Source organism: Polistes canadensis, unplaced genomic scaffold (genome assembly GCF_001313835.1).
Source record: "Polistes canadensis isolate GaletaPanama2010 unplaced genomic scaffold, ASM131383v1 scaffold_1, whole genome shotgun sequence".
NCBI lineage: Eukaryota > Metazoa > Arthropoda > Insecta > Hymenoptera > Vespidae > Polistes > Polistes canadensis.
Window position 1 is genome coordinate 959,058 of NW_014569548.1, and position 20,056 is coordinate 979,113.

A 20,056-nucleotide genomic window follows, 5' to 3' on the forward strand; every position below is an offset into this window, starting at 1 on the left:
CGTTCGTCTACCCCCGTCCCGTCCCGTACCGTCCAGTCCCATAACCGAGTGTCGACCGGCCGATTTCTGCCGAACTATTTTGCCGCTGTGGTCGTATGCGCGGTGGGCAGATTGGCCCGTATTTTCTCGCTCGTAAAAGCGACCGAACGAAGGGGGTAGGTGAGTGGGTGGTGCTGATGATAGTGGTGGTGGTGGTGGTGGTGGTGGTGGTGGTGGTGCTGGGTAGGTGTGGGTGTATGTGTCGTTTTCTCTTCGCTAACCGGCGATGAATGAAATTCGAAAAACGGCTGGCGTGACAGGTTACGCGCGCGCGCGTTTACCCAATACACCTAGCAACGTGAACTATCCAATTTATTAGTCCTCTTTTGGCCTGGTTGCATAGGTATGGCGTACTAAAGAGACAAACGATATGGTTTGTTGCGTTCGTCAGAGTTCTTATCTCGTTACGATAAATTTCTCCGTATTTTATTTTCCGCTCTCCGTGTTCAATATCGCAATAAATAATTAGACGAATGAGAAAAAGCAGTTAACGTATGTGCTAGAACGGGACGTCATATCGAGAGAGAAGCGATTAAATGGGAAATAAAGGAACACTGGTAATATAAAGAGGTTCTCATCGTTTAAATGATTCTAGCATTAGCCCCGTTAACCCAATATCCCGGGCATTATGAAGATGAGAGAAAAAGATAGAAGAAACGGGAAAGAGAAAAGGTAGAAGCTTCGAGTCACCCCCTACTTCCTTCAGGGGGCCTCTCTCTCTCTCGTAGACACTAAACGCGGTATTAGGTAAATTTCGATTTCGATCGTAGTACCGTACGGTATATAGGATTACGAAAGACGCCATTTCGCGAGAGCCGAAAGGAGGGATGGGGAGGGGGGGAAAGGCAGATCGGCGAGTAGTACCCACGGATTGCGTCCTCGCTCTCGTTTCCATTTGCTTCTTCTCTCCTCTCCTCTCCTCTCCACTCTTTTCTTCTCTTCTCTTTTCTCTCGGCAGCAGTTTCCAGTTGCCTCTTTGTCTACCTCTTTCTTTTCTTTTTCCACTCTTTCTCTTCTATCTCTCTCTTTCTCTCTCTCTCTCTCTCTCTCTTACTTTCTCAGGATAATCCGACCGATTACGTTATGCTTAAATATTTATCGGGCTGCATTAGGGAAACATGAGCCCTCTCTATGCATGGGAGCGCAGCACGTGGGATCGCCATCCTTTTCGCACAGCCTTCCAACGTCTCTTCTGGTATAGGGCTGAAATGGAGAGGGGGGGACAGGGAGAGAGAAAGGGAGAAGAGAGGAGGAAAGCACAGGCCTTGCCACTACACCGCTCGAGACTATGTCCTACCCCTCTCATAACCCTCTTTAGTCACCGTCGATGTTACACTACTACTACACGGTTAACAGGGTGGCGTGTGTGTGTGTGTGTGTGCCTGTGCGCTGGCGCACAAAGCATTGCTACACGTACACGAAGATGTATTTCAGATATTGTAGAGTACGGTCTGCACACACAGACAGACAGACAGGACAGCAGGCACACACTCATACGCACACACACAAAAGTACCGCGAACCGGAAACTAAATTCTCGCCAACGAGCCCACCGAGCATGCTCCCAATTACGGCATGCCCGCGTTACGAAATTGAACGACCGCGCCATTTTCCGACTTCCACCATCACAATTGCCCGACGTTACGAAAGTACAGGAAAAAGAAAAAAAAGGAAAAAAAAGGGGAAAAAAGAAACGGTAACGAGGATAAGAAAGAATAGTATTCGAGATTTTATAGGACGGTATGTGTGTTCTCCTTCGAGGCTTTTTCGCGTGAACTGCCTCTGCTTGCCTGCCTGCTTACCTGCGATCGAAACTATCTCCTACGTTTAAATTTGATACATGGTTTTTCTCTTTTTTTTTCTTCAATTTTCTAAGTCACACCAGCTAAATTTTTTTTAATAATTCTAACAAACTAAATAAAATTTGTATAGAATTTAATTAGATCAATATATTTTTGAATCTTTAATACATACATTTTTGACACATGATCGATAGAAATTTGAAAATATGAACAATATAGATCGTATTTTCGATATTATAATACAAATATTATTTATCCTTGACCAAATATCCTTATCGCGAATTCGAATAAATTTCTATAAGAAGTATCTTTTATACTTAATAGAAAATGATCCGAAGAAGAGAAATAAGATAAGATCCGATTTAATATCATCTATCCTTAAGGACCTTGCAAGAATTCACGATATTAGAGGGACCGAGAAGGGGAGGTGGATATAAAGTTCGTACAATGTGAAATGAAATGGCCCAGCAACGGGAGAGGATGATATTTAAACGCTCAGCTGCCGCTTAAGGTCGAAAGAGAGACTACTATTGCAGGCAAGCAAGCAAGCAAGCAGGCAAACAAGCAAGCAGGCAAGCAGGCTTGTTCTAAATGCGGTTACGATAATTTCGCCTAGGAGGTAAGACAAGTGGCGGACGTGAGAGAGATAGAACGTTTCTCTCTCGTTGGTAACGCGAGCTAGTTCCTAAGGTAAAAAGAGAAAGAAAGAGAAAAATAAGAAGGAGAGAGAGAGAGAGAGAGAGAGTTCTGACTTATCGCCCATCGTAAAGGAGGAACACGGAGAACGGGTGCGGCACAAATTCGGGACACAAAGCGGCGCCCATTTCTCTAGGGCCTTTCTTGCTACCACCACTACCACCACCACCATCAAACACCCATCCACCCCTTTCCGACACCGCTCGTTGCTTTGACTTGCTTCAGTAAGAAAAAAGGGGAATAGGTAAGAAAGAAAGAAAGAAAGTAAGAAAGAGAAAAAAGGTTGGCTCTCTCGAGTGTCGGCTTCACAGAAGATTTTCATAGGCACAAGAAGACGAGGGGGTGAAAGGGCTTGGGAGGGGAGTTCAGTTACGCGACGAAGAAGACGGTTCTTGCACTCTTCTTCTTCTTCTTCTTCTTCTGTGTATCGCGTATTGCACAGAGAAGAAAGCAACCTACCGAAAAAAGAAACGAACACGGAATAACCTGCTTGCTCTAACAGTGATGTGAGAAAGAGAAAGGGAGATATAAAAGGGAAAGATATAAAAGAAAGGGCATAGAAAGAGTAAGAGAAAGTAAGAGAGAGAGAGTGAGAGAGAGAGAGTGAACACAAGGACCGTACTTTGACCGTAAGTATTCATGAACGCAGGCTGCCTTTTGGATTAGCATGTGAAAGAACGTTTTGCCCGTCGTTTTCCGTCCTGTATTTCGCCACTCTTTCTCTTTTTCCCTCTTATCTTTTCTCGCGAGTCCACTCCCTAACCTGGGCTTCTCGTATTTTTCGTAGGGCCTCTCGACAAAAGGGCCATACTACTATCGGTGACCCCCGTGGGTCCTCTATACCACTCGAAACTTTACGTTCCGCGTTGACGCTAATCGAATAGTCTATTTTCCGTATCGAGAAAAACGATGGCTGGCCTTTCGTAGAAATTACTTTTTTTTTTTTTGGAACGAACGACGAGATCTTATTTTGTGAAATTTCTTAGCCAAAATAAATTCGCTACACCGCGTACCACCGATAGAGATAAAGATATTTTCTTTTTTTCTTAAATATGATATCTATCTTTCATGAAATTACAAACGATTCGTTTAAATCGTTCAAGATCGTGATTTACTTCGAAACGAAGCCACACGTATATACAAACAGATACAGCTATAATATATTATATATCTGCATAACATACGCATTGAAGATTTCATTCTTCTCGACGGGGAAGTGTGTGAGGGGCGGGGTGGGGAACGGAGGAGGAGGGAAAAAAAATTTCGCCAAAGTTTTCGGCATTGAAAAAGTGTGGCCCGGAGTTTCTGAAAAATTCAATTATAGTTTTGCATTTCTATGGGTAGAAAGAAAGAGAGAAAATGGAATCGTATCGGAGGGGGACTACTCGCGGAGAAAAGAAAGGAAAGAAGTCACAGAGAGAGAGAGAGAGAGAGAGAGAGAAACCGGGCAAGCATCCGTACGGCTTCGTCAACCGGATCGTGAAATGTGACGAATGGATGGATGGACGAAGAGAAAAAGGAAAATAGAGATAGAAAATGAGAAGAAGAGAGCAAAAGGGGAAGAGAGAGAGGGAGAGAGAGAGAGAGAGAGAGAGAGAGAGAGACGACTTCACGTTGACGCCTATGAGCTCCATCGGAGTTTTAATCACATTACTCGGCTCCGACGGGCGAACGAACGTGTCACTAAGCTTTTGCTTCGACCTAATCGAATGAGAGAGGTCTTACTACCATGTGTCCCTTTCCCTATGCTTCTTACCAGTCAGGACTGAGGATATATAACTGACACTGATACGTCTGCGTCTTGCACGGTCTTCGACGTACTGTGAATCCATGCGTATAGCGGCGCGCGTGCGAACCGAAAATAGGGTGTCCTTTGAGGATATTCATGAGAGGATTACCATGTGAAACGCCTAGCCGAAGCTTCTTCTCTTTTCATTCCCTCCTGTCGTCTCTCCTCTTTTCCACTCACTCGACTATACCTCTCTCTATCTTTCTCTCTATCTCTCTTACTCTCTCTTTCTGTATTTCTCTCCCTTATCCGACGATTCGAGATCCTTCTCCTCTCCTATTTCAGGAAAGTGTCGAGCGAACTTAACTTCCTCGGTTACCGAAACAATTTAAAGCTCTCCGCAACGTCGTAGTCATTCTCGTCCCTGTCTTCTTCTTCTTATTCTTCTTATTCTTTCAGCAGGTAGAGAGAAATGCACTCACTCGTCTTTTGAACATTCGGTTGAAAGCTTTCAACGATCGGCTCGATAAATCGCTAAGTATTTATACCGCAGGAAACGGCGGCAGAGCTTTTTCTCGCGAGCCGATGTTCTCTTTATCCTTTTCAAGAGAATTTTCCAAGAGGGAACACGATAGGAAGGAAGGAAGGAAGGAAGGAAGGAAGGAGGAAAAAAGAGAGGAAGAAGACCCTTTACCGTCTCCTCTACTATCTCTTCTTATTCTCTTCTTCCTCCTCCTCCTCCTCATCATCTTTCTCCTCTTATTCGTCTTCCCTTTTCGCCTGCTGTTGCTTCAATAATCTCGGAGGGAACCAGAAACGTCTACGTTGCGATGTAAGAATGAAAGAGAAAAATAATATTTCGGAATAAGAGAAGAGTGGCTAACAATCTTCTTACGACGACTTAAATAAATTCATCCGGTTAAATAAAATCATTTGAAAATGTGTTCTGAATAATATCCAATATTCATTCGCGACGAACGAAAACGATACGCGAACGTGAGCCCATCATCTATCTATGACTTCATCGTCGCAGTTCAATCGTCCGTATCAGATTTCTTAACGAGAGAAAATCAATTCCTTTCGACGAATTTGAAAAAAGAAAAATCCACCCAAAAAAATAGTCTACGCGATTTCGTTAATAAATTATTAGTAATAATCGTTTGGATTTCGATATTACGAAACCGTAATAAGAGTCCTCGATAACGAGGTACCTTTCAAGGATATTTCGCGTGCAGTAACCTCTCTCGCTATCAAAATGCCAGTCGAGTTTTGCGAATGGGGAAAGTCCTTATTAATATGCATTAGATAGTTCTAGCCGACTGACTCTCTCTCTCTCTTTCTCTCTCTCTCTCTCATTGTCCGCACGCTTTGCCGTCCGATCGGCGGCCTCTTTTACTCTCTCTCTCTTTCTCTTTCTCTCTTTCCCATTACGATCTCTAATTCTGCCGTTTCTACATGGCCCAAATACTCGGATACTCGCGCAAATTCTCGTCGAGCGAAAAAAAGAAGAAAAAAAAAAAAGAAAAGAAAAGGAAAGCACGACGTTGGGGGTGGGAGATCGTATTGCTCGAGCAAAAAACACGGAAGTAGGCTACCGGAAGATTTACTATCTTTATTTCTCTGTTGAAAGGTGCGGCTTCTTACCAGCTCGTTCGTTTTCTTTTCGAAATATCTAAAATTGTGCTCGATGATAACAGAAACGAATATAATTCGACTAAGTATATCTGAGAGATGAGTTAGGAAAAAAAAAAGAAAAAAAAAAGAAGAAAAGAAAAAAGAGAAGAAGGAAGGATGATAAAAGGAAAGAATATAATACGTGCGCCGATGAAAATTGGAGATCGAGAGAAGTAGAAGAGGATTACTACTAGCATGTAACGTCGTAAGGTTCGATCTCCAGAAAGGTAACAGTTTCATTCCGAGCGACGAGCTAACAATCGAATTCCTTTTGTTGGTCGCGAAGAACGAGAGCACGATGTAACAGCATTCCATCGCTTTGCTGCACACTGACGACCATTCAAGTAAAAAGATCCCCCAATCCTCGGGGCAGCAGTTTCCACTAACGAATTCCTTTTCCGATCCCTCTATCTTTCACTTCCTTTTACCTATCTCTTCTTCTTCTTCTTCCTAAATCCTTTATTATTTGTTTTCTCTCTCACTTTTCATCATTGTAGTTCCTCATTTATTATACACTTCAAATATATTCCAGTTTTACGAAAATGTCCTGCGTGTTTTGAAAAGCTTGATAGATTAAAGGAGTTACACGTCATCTTGTTGTTCGGAAAAACAACAAATTTTGGTTTGTGACGCTACTTGAAAATTAAAATTATTCCTTCTTGGGCATCATTTGATACGTTAGCCTAACTTGAGCCTGCAATTAGCTCATCTACTTTTCATTTTTCTTTGCATTCATTTCAGATCACCTCTATAGAATTGAATCGTCCGTTTCTTACTCTCTCTTCCTTTTTTTTATTTCCGACCACCTTCTAACATTTCGTATCAGGTTTTCGAAATTTTGTTTCTTTCGTCCAGAAGAAAATGACTTTGGGAACGGTCTTTCGTTCGTTCGTGCCTCGCTTACATATACATATCTCCATTTTTCTCCATCGTAATAACGCCTCTTTAGGTGAACGCGCGGAATATGGCTTTCTCTCGGCAAAATCTTCGAGGATCTAGGAAAAAAAAAAAAAAAGGAAAAAAAGAACGATGTTGGTAGGGAAGTACCTATCGTACCTTAGGGATATTTATGTATATGAGAAAATGCATGAGGCAGTTCGACTATGCGAGACACGTACGTGCGTATACTTTTAGGTGTGTGTGTATATATACGAACGTGTCTCTCTCTCTGTGTATGAGTTTGCGTATCCTATATACATGCATAGATACATACATACATATATGGAAAACGACACATAAGGTCGATTCTACAGAATGGTTCGAGCAATTTTCACTTTGCTCTGGCTTGCTTTGCTTGCTTGCTTGCTTGCTTGCGTACGTTTGACTTTGGTTTCTTTTTCTATCTCACTTTCTCATTGCGCACTTCAAAGCGAAAAGAAAAAGAAAAAGAAGAAGAAGAAGAAAAAAAATAAAAGAAATAAAAGGTCGAAGAAGAAAATTTACCGGGAGAAGGAATCGCCCCTGATTTGCCGACCTTGCGAGATTGCTTCGCACCTTTTCAACCTATCGACGGACACAAGGTTTCTCTCTACTATTCTTTCTTCCCTTCTTGAAAAGTCTTTCGTTTTTCCTCTCAGACAATGTCTTCTTCTTTTTTTCTTTCTTTCTTTTTTTCGTCGTTTCAAAATTGAACGACCGTGTGTGAATTTTGTCAACTGCTGCTGTTGCTGCACGCTATTCTCTTTCTTTATTCGTTCAAATAAATTTTTTAAAGCGTATATATGTATCGAGAATGATATTTTTGTTTATTCTCATATACTATGATCTTAAACATATCGAGAGAATGAGGGAATTAACAGTAAACTATTATTATTATTTTTAATATAAAGAATTAAAGAAAAAAAAGTTGGAATTCGAATATAGAAAAGTGGATACATTTTAACAATGCATATACACAATGATAATATAAATTGAATATTAAAACTAGGCAAAAGAAAAGTTTCGGATGTCGGTAAAAACGAAGAATGAGAATCATAGAAAAAAATAATTTAAAAAATGAGAGAGAGAGAGAGAAAATAAGAAAATACGGAAAGAAAGAACGAAGCTGGAAGAAAAGTTAACAAATAATTTGTCTTTTTAGGGAAGAATGAAATAAGAAACAAATAAACCATGCTTTTCTTTCTCTTGACTCGCAGACAAGTAATTCACAACCGTAGTAAAGCGCGTGATAGAAGCTTGCAAAATAGAGAAAAGAGGAGTCCTAATGGTCGGTTGGACGAAATTTTTAGAATTTTCGGAGAAACGTGTTGAACGCGTTGCACGTATGTACCTTTTGAATTTTATATGTCGAGCTATTTGAGAATTTACTCGGTCCTTTACCACTACTACCACTATTACTACATACCTATCTCGAATTTTCTTACTCGTTACGTTTTTCGAGAAGGCTTATGCATCTCTTTTATGTTTCTTTTTTTTTTTTTAACATATCTCTTATTAATAAACTCAATCGTGCATTTTAACGGTACGATCTATTTTTTTCTTTGTTCTCGCTAAACAAATAGCATATAATATATGTAATAGTAACAACTTTGTTAAAAAAAAAAAAAAGAGAAATTGAATAAAACTTTTTATTTCGAATAAAAAGCGATACCCAATGGTGTAAGTGAAAACACTCGGAACATTTAGAATTTCCATTAGAGAAGGAAAAAACGACGGCCGAGGATAGCCTTCGAATCGAATTCAGCGGACACGTAAAGGGACGTCCCACGTCGATCTGCAGCAGCAAGCATCTACTCTACAGCGATACACTTTCCACCTTCTTTACATCCATCGAGGAAGGATTTTTCCGTCGACAGAAAGAAACTTCCTTCCTTTTGCGAAAGTTTTCACACTTACGTAAGTAAGTAAGTACGTACGTACGTACGTACGTACGTATGAAGAAGTAGTAACAGAAAGAGAACGGTGGTGGTGGTGATGGGTGGAGATGGGGATGGGGTTGGAGGTATGAGTGAGATGTTGTGGGGGAAGGGGGGAAGGTTAAGGGGGAGAATACACGCGCGCACACAATCTCCCACTTTAACCAGAGTGTCTCCTACAGTCGTTGGGCTTTTCATTCGGGTAGGAAGTGGTGCGATCTACGTTGACACCCTTAAAGGTGAATTTTCCTTAGGACGAGAAACGACGAATGAGAAAGAGAAAGAAAAAGAGAGAGAGAGAGAGCGAGCACGTGGAGAAAGAGAATCTTTATCTTATTTTTTCTTTTTTTTTTACTTTTTTTACTCTCTGTGTAGGTGGGACACTGGCAAAAGCGTCCTAACGATGCCAGCTGCGAACCGGAGGATATACTGGATAGAAAAGGGTGAGAAAGGAAAGACGGGTACCAGGGAGAAAGGAAAAGGAACCGTATTACCAAAGTGGACGTCGTCGACCTACCGTGTTCCAAACGTCTCTCTTTCTCCCTAGGGACGTCTCTTCCTCCATTTCTTTCTCCTTCTTCCTTTTCCTTTTCCTCTTCTTCTTCTTCTACTTCTTCTTCCTCTTCTTCCTGCTCTTCTTCTTCTTCTTCTTCTTCTTCAGCCCCGATTCCTCTCGAATACGGGACTTGTAATAGTGTGCAACATTGGACGCGCCAAAAGTCTGGCATCGTGCCCGGACATACAGCACCCTTCCTCCGTGACGAGCTTGTTAAATTTATCGAAAGCGTCAAATTAGGAGAGAAGCGGACTACTCGCAGATCTTCTTTTCCTCCCTCCCACCCTCCCCTTCCACCCTTTCTCCTCTTTTTCTTCTACGTTCGACCTCTTACCTCTCCATTCGTTGCATACAATCTCTCGATCGAACGACTGCTTCTTCTTCTTCTTCTTCTTCTTCTTCATCTTTTTCTTCTTCTTACAACTTTTCTATCTCTCTGTCTTTCCTTTTCTTTCTTTCTTTCTATCTATCTCTCTCACTCTAACACTCTTTATATCTCGTTTTCTCTTCTTGCTTTACCAGATTGGGTGGCGGAAACGTTCGATTTTGAGGAAATCGGCTATCTTCCCGCGCTCGAGGAGCAGCTATTTGAATAGCGCTTCGAATAGAAAATAATGGCAATCCTTGAATTCCCCTTTTTAGAACGAAAATGTGCGATCACGTAATTGGTTCGTTTTCTATCTATCTCTATCTATTTTCATGGATTTACTTATTATTCATTCTATATTTTCTACATATATATATATATAAGCGTTTATTCTTTTTCCAATCTGTCGTTTTCTTGACCCGTATTTTTCTTCTTTATTTCTTTTTTCTTTTTTTCACTCATGTAACGTTTCTTATCATTTGATTTTTTCCAAATAATGTTGATATGAGAGACCATTATCTTCTATTATTACGATTATCGTCCTACCAGCTGACGTATAAGTACATAAAATGTCCCTTTTATATCAATCTTTTTTATTTTCTTCTTCTCGGTTTCTTTCATTTTTATAGAAGTTGAACGATGATCTTGACCTTGATCAAATAACGTTAACGGATAAAGTGTCAAACGAAAAAAAATTTCGTCGCGGTAAAATTTGTCCGAAGTAATCCACGATTGTGGGATTTGTTTATTACTCGGACAGCTGACAACGTTTACGATCTTTAAAAACGTTCGCACAGAACTACTCATAAGAATAACAATAATGTTAATAAAAAAAAAACTGTCAGTGTCAACAACCATGAGTAAAATATACGCGAGAGAGAATAAAATCGACGCATGTAATCGGAGATTTAAAGTGTTTGACGTTGTGTATCCTCTTCTTTAATTATTTGAATTCCGTGGTTTTCAAGTTGGAAGCGGTTATGGTCGAGTGCCCCTTTAAATGCCTATTATATGGAAATGTATTATCGGATTTCTATAACAGCGGAAAAATTTTCCCAAGCATCGGCCGTACCCTGTAAAAACGTATCCTACCCTACCCTACCCTACTCTTCTACCCTTCCACCCTCCTACCCTCCTATTGCTCGTTTAATAGAATCCATAAAGTAGGAAAAATTTCAGAACGGACAATGGAAGTTTGGCCGAACGAACCGACGCGCTGCGCCCGCTGTCCGTGATGATTTATAATAATAATTAGTGCTACCCGCTCGTCCATCAATTTCGGTGTCGGTGTGTATTTTTAATGCGGATGGCCCTATTCCAGGTAACTCTGCACTGGTAGGTACTCTCTCTCTCTCTCTCTCTCTCTCTCTCTCTCTCTCTCTCTCTCTCTCTCTCTCTCTCTCTCTCTCTTTCTCTCTCTCATATATCACCGACAGTTTTGTGCAAGCTGTTACAAAGCGGTACTGCGAAATAAAATTTTTTTTAGCCCTCCATGGGAAAATCGCGTCGTAGTTTCGTTGTAGTAAACCCGGACAACGTGAGCCGCTCATTCTGCTTTTTCTTTTTTTTTTTTTTTATACGAACGCATTGCATATTTAAACTTCATCTGGTTATAACTCTAGCGCGAATGTCATGCAACCTTGTTGTCGTAGTCGTTGTCGTCGTCGTCATCGAGAGAATCGTGTTTACAATGCAACATTTAAGAATTTAACTTATCGATCTCTATTTCTCATTCCCCAAAAACACGAAAGTACAAGGATCACCTTTAACATATTTTTTCTTTATTACTCTCTTCGTTTATTAAGAAAAAAAGCGTAATCGATCGACCAATAACTCTTTCATATTTTCCAGGGGCTTGAAAATATCTCCTTGAAGAACTTCGAGAAACCTAATTTCTTTTCTTCCCCTTTTTCAAGAACATTTCTTATTGACGAGAAACATTAAAATTTCAAGCAATTCGTAGGATTGGTATAGCAGTACGCGAGGTACGACTCAAATGGGAAAGAATTACAAAAGGAATGTGCTACTACTAATGATGATTGCAATCATTAATAAAAATATAAGGTGCCGTATTGCGAGAACCGGCGAAAAGTTTTTCTAAAGTTAAACCCCCTACTACGAGGGGTTTCTTCTCTTTCTCTCTCGTCCATTACGATGGACGATTATTTTACGATGATAATTTTAGGGATGTATTTTGTACAAAACCATTAGCGATGTTAACGTACCTATTACAGTTTATCTATCGATAGATTTAATCGGTAACGTATAAACAAGAATATCATTAGTTCAAACAAAGCATGACCATAGATAGGTCTTTGTATGAATGATGTGAACGCGTTTTCTGATACCATGATGACTGATATTAAGGGAAATATGGAATGTACGCGTATGGATTTCAAAGGCTATTAAACAACGGGAACCTCTTTGTCGATACAAATGAAATTGTCACTTCTATTTTCCTATAATATTACCCTTTGTGACATAGACAATAAAATTTAGAAAGAAAAATCATAAGATTATTATAAACGTTTAATTTTGAAAATAATAATGTAAATAATGAATTAGTCGAAAAAGTCTCAATATTATTGTATACCATAAATTCGTGCGTTCATTGTGTTATTTAAGATAGTCCAATTTTTGAATGTCAATAAATTTACTCTATATGCAAGTGAGATATTAATTAAAAATTCACGAACATTTGACTCACCCTAATAATAATAATAATAATAATAATAATAATTTGAGTAAATTCTACCGTAGATATAACATACGATCCAAGTTCGTATATAGATATTAACAAAAATTCAGATAACCATCGTAAAATATTTTCTCGTTCATAAAGAGAAGAGAGAGATGGTAGAACAACGGTATTGTTTTGGATCTTATTCTCTAGTGGTCCTCCTAATGGAATTCATGAGAACAGCACGTCGCACCGATAAACGAGCAAGCACCATAACGACGGAATTGCCTAATAAGCGCTATTCGTGACAAATTGCTTGGCTCTCGATGCGAACGGTATTTTGGGAGATCGAAACCCATGGAGAGGAGAGGAAAGGAGAGGAGAGTGTAGAACGGAAGGAGGAAGTGAAGAGCTTGTTCTGGATTGGCTAGGGCTTGCCTGAGTTACGGATTGTTGTGTTACCAAACGCGAAGTAACATACATCACGCAGACCGGTCGTCGGGGATCGTTGCTGGAGACTGGAATGACGATAATTGATTTCCCTTCCTCCGTCCTAAACCTCACCCCACACCACCCTATTACCTTTCCTACGAAGCTCACTTGCATACGCATGAGATTGTACGCGCAATTGTTTCAAATTCTAAATAGCCCCTGGTCAACATTTTTTAACGAGAGAATTCTTTTAAATATATAGAATTTAAAATTGGATAATTCGTTGATCGTTGAAATCGATTAAATGATAGAAAAGAAAAAGGTGGTTCGATTGTTTCTACCATTTGTTTATAATGTTAATTTGTTAACGTAATATCCCCTTTCCTTTTTCTTTTTCTCCAACTTATACTTTTTCTTTCTTTTCTTTTTTCTTTTTTTTCTATAGGGGGTCAATATCTTAAAAGGACCCTTATACCAGTCAACCTGAAAGCACCATCCGTGGCAAACCACTATCAGATTCTAAAACCATCGACGCAAAATAATCCTTCTCTTACATTTGCTCGTCCATCTCTTTATTCTTTTTTTCTTTTTTTTTTTTTTYTTTTTCTTCCCCGGTCCATCATTCCACCTCTTCTTTTATTTCCTTTGGCCGATGTTCAACTTCACTAGAGAAAGTGTAAATCGATGATTTTAGCTTCAATTTCCAACTTATTCGTTGAGGCGTATAAAAGAAAAAAGGCAAAGGAAAAAGAGAAAAATATAAAAAAGCGAGTTTGATCCGACCCTTTCAAAACGTTTATAACGAAACGATGCTTTATACTCGACTTTATGAACTAGAAATTTTTGATGTCTAATAACACTTTACAGGAAATTATTATTCCCATAAGAGAGACTAATATTTTTATGTTTAGATAAGTTCGAAAAAAGAAACGAAATAATCAATCTATATTGTTTTTTTTTCGATGTCGATTATAAATTATAAGAATACCCTTTTTTTCATTTAATATTTTTCATTTCTATATCATACATTGTATTCTTATATTTTATTCATCGATATTATCGCTTAAAAGTTATGCATATATCGCGAGAAAATGCATCGGAAGTTTATCGATACGTTCTAAAAATAAGTTATTTTTCTTCTCTATTGTAAGAAAAAAAAAAGAAAAGAAAAAAAAACTACGTCTAACAACACCCGTACGAATCAACAAAACTACGATACAATACTTTGACGTAAAAATTGCTATGAGGAATAAAGTAAAAGGTATTGTCGAGTAAACGAGTATGAGTTTAAAAGCTTTCCTAAATTCCATGGATGCGATTAAAGACGATATTTTCAAGTTGTTGTCACTAAGGTAAACGCAGTAATCGAATTTCTTTTGCAAAAGAAATTACGAACTCGGGTAGTTCGAAATCATGGACAAACTTGAAACGTATTTAACCAATATTCCGAACCATTTCTCAAACGTATAAATAGTTAGTAACTAACTCGATGGTTTAATCGTTAATTAATAATATTATTACCGTAATAATCTTTTCATTAATTATGAATCTATCTATCGTGAAAAGAGAGAGAGAGAAAGAATAAAAAAGAAAGAAAAATAATTATTCCACGATTGTTAAATTTTTACGAGATCAGAAGAGAAGAGTATAATTGTAACGATAATACAGAAAATAAAAGAAAAGGTAAAAATATTCTATAACGTTTCGCAATTTGTTCAAATTTCTCAAACCGTCGGGCAACGTTATAACGCTCGAAAATGGTACAGTTAAATTAATAAATAATTATATCTGGAATTTGACGGGAGATATCCATGGTAGGAGTTTCATTACCCAGACGAGAGTAGTAGTACCTCTGGTACTCGCTTTCCTCACGCGGAGGGAGAATTTCCATTAATTGTAACCGGTTGATTCGCAATCGACCGACTTACCGCGTAAAAGCGATTTCCGTGGCTGCGGGCAGGCTGCCCACCCGACGAAGCACTTACCTGGAACAAAGGGAAACGATGAATTAATAACAACGGGCTGATTAATGCTACCAATAAATAATTAAACCCATTAAACGTTGAATTTCCCATCTTTTCTCTCTACTCTCATATAATATTAGGCAAAGTATAATGTGGTAGGAAGAGATACATTTATAAGAAAAAAAAAAGGAAAAAGAAAAAATAGAAAAATAAGACAAAAAAATAAAAAAACATCTCTAGTAAACCGATGAGACTATATTTTCGTAATGTCTAAACATCGGACGATAATTATTAACATGAATTGTTGTTCAAGATAGTCCTATCGCAATATCTTGAAATCCAAAGTTCGATGGTGGTATACCAGTAACAGCAAGTCTATGATAAATGACACTATTATTTTATAAATTGATGTTACACAAGCGATCTCGCTTCGTATTAGCATACCTGAATGTTAATTGGAAAGCAAGTGATCTTGCTACCTTCAAAATGCACGCCATACTCAAGTACGAGGTCAATTATATACGAAACTAGCAGAGGCGCATCGTTTATCAACATCAGTCTCTATAGTACATATAAGTATATATATATTCTATGATATGCAGCTAGAAGAACATTTTTTTTGTCATTTTATCTGCATTGGCAAATTGCGCAACTAAAACGCTACTATGAAAGCTGAGAGTATAAAATGGGAATACAAGAAAACACGCGTTTTTTTAAATATATATGCTCGACTATTTTGGTTTATTTTGTAACATTTGTATCACTGATAAATTAATTTGTATCGTCTAAGATATTAATAAGATTAATAATTTGTTGGCTTTTTCGAATAATCGATACTTGATTAAATATAATTCGTCGCAGAAATTAGTATTGGACTAGCGAAAGAACGATATTTTTTTTCGAGAAATTTTATAATTTGTTGAAAGGCAAAGGAAAGAAAAAAAGTAAAGAAGAAAAAGGAAGAAGAAAAAAGAATACTAGACTTTGTTGGAAGAGTTCTAGATCGTAAAGAATAAAGGGAAAAGTTTTTCAACGAGCAATCGTACTTTTTCAAGGTTTGCGTTGACGTGAATTTTTATACGGAGGGAGGAGGAGGGTAATATAGAGTTCTCGATTACGGCGAATTTCTCTATTGCGAAAAGATTGAGCTGAAGTTAGTTAGTTAATACAACGAAATAGCTTAATAAAATCTTTTGCAAATATTACTTAAGAAAATCTCGTCAGTTCAATACTAAATAAAAATTGCAAAAGTATGTAATGAGGTGAACATGTGAATTTGGGGAAAGGGTGTTAGTCATGTCGAGTAGTATCGGTATCAAAAATATTATAAAAAAAAATGTTGACCAGGGTAAAATTCATGAACATTCGTCTCGTATATTTTGACAACGTAACAGTGTCCAGTAAAATGACAATTAACATATAAGGAATAAACTACATCATTTCTTGCATCGAATAAAAAAAGGCATTTAAATAAAGAGAATAAGTGTATGAGAAAGGGTGAAAGAGAAAGAAGAATGATCGAGCGTACTTTCATCGGTATAAATGCTAGAACGTAACGTATAAAATACAAAATGAACGAGCATTCGATCGATATCGATACAAAGAAGGGCGTGTCTCTATCTTGCATTAAGAAAACAGTTTCTCGAAAAGATCGAACCGATGCACGTTAGTAACCACCATCATAGTGCAATGTAGCAACTCGGGTCACGAGAGGGCGCAACCCGACGCAGGTAGAATATTAAATGCAATTTAGAACATTAAAAACTGACAAAAATTCTTTTCAACTGAATCATTTGAGAATCGACATTTAACAATAGAAATTTTCTTAATATTTCAAGTGTTAGACGTTACTATGAATAGGAATTATTTGACCAATCGTTACGCTAAAGTCATGCGACTAATCAATAGGATTCGTGTGTTAACGTGAAATTCGTTAAGTAAGAAAAGCAAATTCGCGTTCAGTCTAAAGTTTGGGAGAGATTCGTTAAAGGGACACGTACCTAGAACGATTCAATCAGTTCGTAAAATACAAAAGTTCAGAAAGTAGGACGCATTTATTAAACGAGCTCGTACTTTACTCCAGTACTAGCAATTCGTATGATTTCATCGATGCTAAAAATCTTGTCGCCGAACTTTGGTTGCAGGTGGCTTTATCGACTGGTAATGATAACACGATGCTTAAATATACCATTTGATAGGAAAATACGAGGAATTGTGTGTAGTTTCGTTATTTAGACGTTGACACAACAATTGTAATAATAAAATTTCATCTATAAAATGACAGATGTTTTCTCTATCTACGTTATACTATCCAACATTTTCCTCATATTTTCATTTATTCAAAGTTCGTTTTTATATCTTAAGCACGAGATGCATAAGAACATAAATGCAAAGTTCTGTACTTATGAGAACTTTTTCTTAGTCCCTTAGGATAGACAAAGAAAAGCAAGTTCTATCTTTCGTAGTCCAATGCATCATAACAAAGTAACATAAAATGTTAGATGTTTTATTTTTTTTTTTTCTTTAAAAAATTTTGTAAAACATAAATGTAAGAGAAAACTTTCATAGTATGCCGTTAGTTGTTGAATTATTTTCATAGGTGATACATTTCGATCGCGATTTAGCGAAACAATATTCCGAAATTAGGATCGATTTTCAAAGCTTAAATCAATCGATACGGACGCGCGATAAATAGTTGAGGTGTGATACATATTTGTCGAGCAAATAATTGGATTAGTATACTCGACCGTGAGAGAGAGAGAGAGAGAGAGAGAGAGAGAGAGAGAATAGCATGATCGTACATGTCCTGTCAGGTAGAACGATATTTGCTGTTCGGATCGTACATACCTATGCAACCGTAGTACGATTACCAATGACAATCCGGAAATATCTAGGAAATAACCTTTGAGAGAGAGAGAGAGAGAGAGAGAGAGAGAGAATGGGGTTAACGTTTGAAATTCGTTTTGATGATAACTGCGAATTTAGCTAGAACGTTGACGTGACCCCCCAAAAAAAGCGCGAAAAAGAGGTTCAAAATCGTTGGAACCCACGCGACAAAACTCTAAGCTGGCTATATTTATTAAAGAAACGAAACGAAACTAAACGAACGTCGTAGACGATAAATCATTCGAAAGTACCACCTACTGTATCTACCCTTCTCGAGCAGCAGCATCGTTTGCTGATATACGAAGTAACGAGCGTCTTTCGCTAGCCCGCACAAAAGCGCTACGAAAAAAGGTAAGGACAATTTTTCACCGTTAGCAACACCTGCGCTAAATGAATACGAATTGATTCGAAGCTAAGCTAAGCCAGCCAGCTAGTTATTTTCATCGGACGCTAAACGTACGATACTTTTCTTTTATTTTTGCCATTCTTATCGCGATTTATTCATTTTAAACTAAAAAAAAAAAATACAGAAAAATACAAAAATAAGAACAAATTGTCGCGCGAACAAAATCGAACAATCGATTTAGCTTAAATATATACCTGTTTCGAGAAAATCTTTTATTTCTATTTTATGAAAAAACACCGGTTGTTGTGACCATAGATTTTCACTACTTCCATACTTTTTCGCATTTTATAAAAATTGAAATAGTTAAGATCAAATACGACAGGAGCAATTGATATCTTGAAATTAAAGAAGTTACCGTGCATAATATCACGATTAGGAGTGATTTTTTATCTCAAAGAAAAAGAACATACATACACACATATATACATTTCTATCGACGATATAACGCATCTTCCTTCGTTCTTGAAGAAAATCCATTAAAGGGTTAACACACGTGTAGAATTGGAGGTGCACGTACATTTAAACGATATCTCGTAAATCATGATCACGATGACGTACACATAAATGCCTCCTAATGTCCGAGTCTAGCCCGTGTAACGATTTGAAACCTAATGGCCGGTAGATTGCTAGACCGCGCCAAGAATATACGCGCTTACGTTTACCAGATATCGAGGGGTTGGTTTTCATCCCCTCGAGTGCGAAGGAGGATATAACCGAGAAACGGATGGATCCATCAATCTGAGTTGCCGCACTGCGAATTCCCTTGTCGTCAACGGATAAATATGACTGATGGGGATTGGTCAGAGACGCGCTAATGACATCAACTCGTCCTTTCCAAACAGGAAAAACATCCTTAAGCGGATGTGTTCGAGGATATAGTAATGGATATCAAAACTTGCCAAATTTTTCCACGACTGAAAAGGAAAAAAACATTTTTTTTTCACACGACGCGCAGTGTCGATTTGACCATGTAGAAATTTATTCGGTAATTTCTCGAACTTTGAGGTGGGTAAACTAACGTGGGTAGGAGAATATAAGATTGAAAAGCATTTTCCCCCACCTGACTTGCGGAAATTGAGCGTAAAATGGACCCGTCCGTTCTCGAGTAACCGGTTGATCGAAGAACGTAAAATTCGTGAGAAACTCTTGCCGAGTCTCGGAACGGTGAAACTAATTCCTCGGTAGTTAACGCGCGAAAGCACTGTGACCATCTTTCGTAGTTCTTCAAAGTTTCTATTGCGATTGTATTGAAAGGAAGAATCGCAGAAGTTCTGAACCCTTTTCGAAAAGATTTAAAACGGTGATGATAATAGTCTTCTGAAGTAATTATTGTCAAAATGAATAAAAAAAAAATTGCAAATTATTCCTTGAAATATATGTACATCTGAGAGACATCTGATTACAACAGTCGCGATTTTGTATTTGTGTAAAACTGGTCGTTGATGAGGGCCGGTTGCAAGAAAAAGAAGAGATTGGATGTGCCCCCGATAGTAGTAAGGGATTCGTCAAAGAACTCTATCAGGATGAAATTTTGACGAGGGAGAGGTGAGGAAGAAGGGCGAGGGCGTGTTCAAAAGACCCTTCCGGAGTAAGACAAACTTTTCGTAATGTTGCTGTGCGGTACGATCAAAGTCGGATGAAGTCAGGCAAAACAGCCATTGTTTCTTGATAATGCGTGGAAAGACGACCGGCAGCAGATCTTTCTCCGGTACTTCTCTCTCTCTCTCTCTCTCTCTCTCTCTCTCTCTTTCATAATGGAAAATGAAGGAGACGACGAAGGGATCTCTCTAGGACCAAGAGAACTTCTCATGTTCTACTAGAAGGAGAGAATCCAAAAGAGAGAAGGCTGTGCTGCTACTGGTGCTGGTGCTGGTGGTGCTGCTGCTGCCTACTTTGCACATTCATGAAGCGGTATCAAAGGCCGTCAAGATCACTGCGTCTGTGGGGTCGAACCGAAGGGAGTTGAACCAG

The 20,056-nt window shown here is 38.4% G+C and overlaps 1 protein-coding gene and 1 long non-coding RNA gene across 5 annotated transcripts in view; both read right to left on the bottom strand.

Annotated features, from left to right (window-relative positions):
- Positions 1 to 20,056, bottom strand: part of LOC106793645 (RNA-binding protein Musashi homolog Rbp6) — a 549,523-nt gene that overhangs the window by 288,221 nt on the left and 241,246 nt on the right. The window lies entirely within an intron of this gene.
- Positions 13,437 to 19,210, bottom strand: LOC106793679. Its single transcript, XR_001382453.1, has 2 exons — positions 19,146 to 19,210; positions 13,437 to 14,814 (listed from the first exon to the last, which is right to left on the bottom strand). It is a non-coding gene; the product is annotated as an uncharacterized LOC106793679 (long non-coding RNA).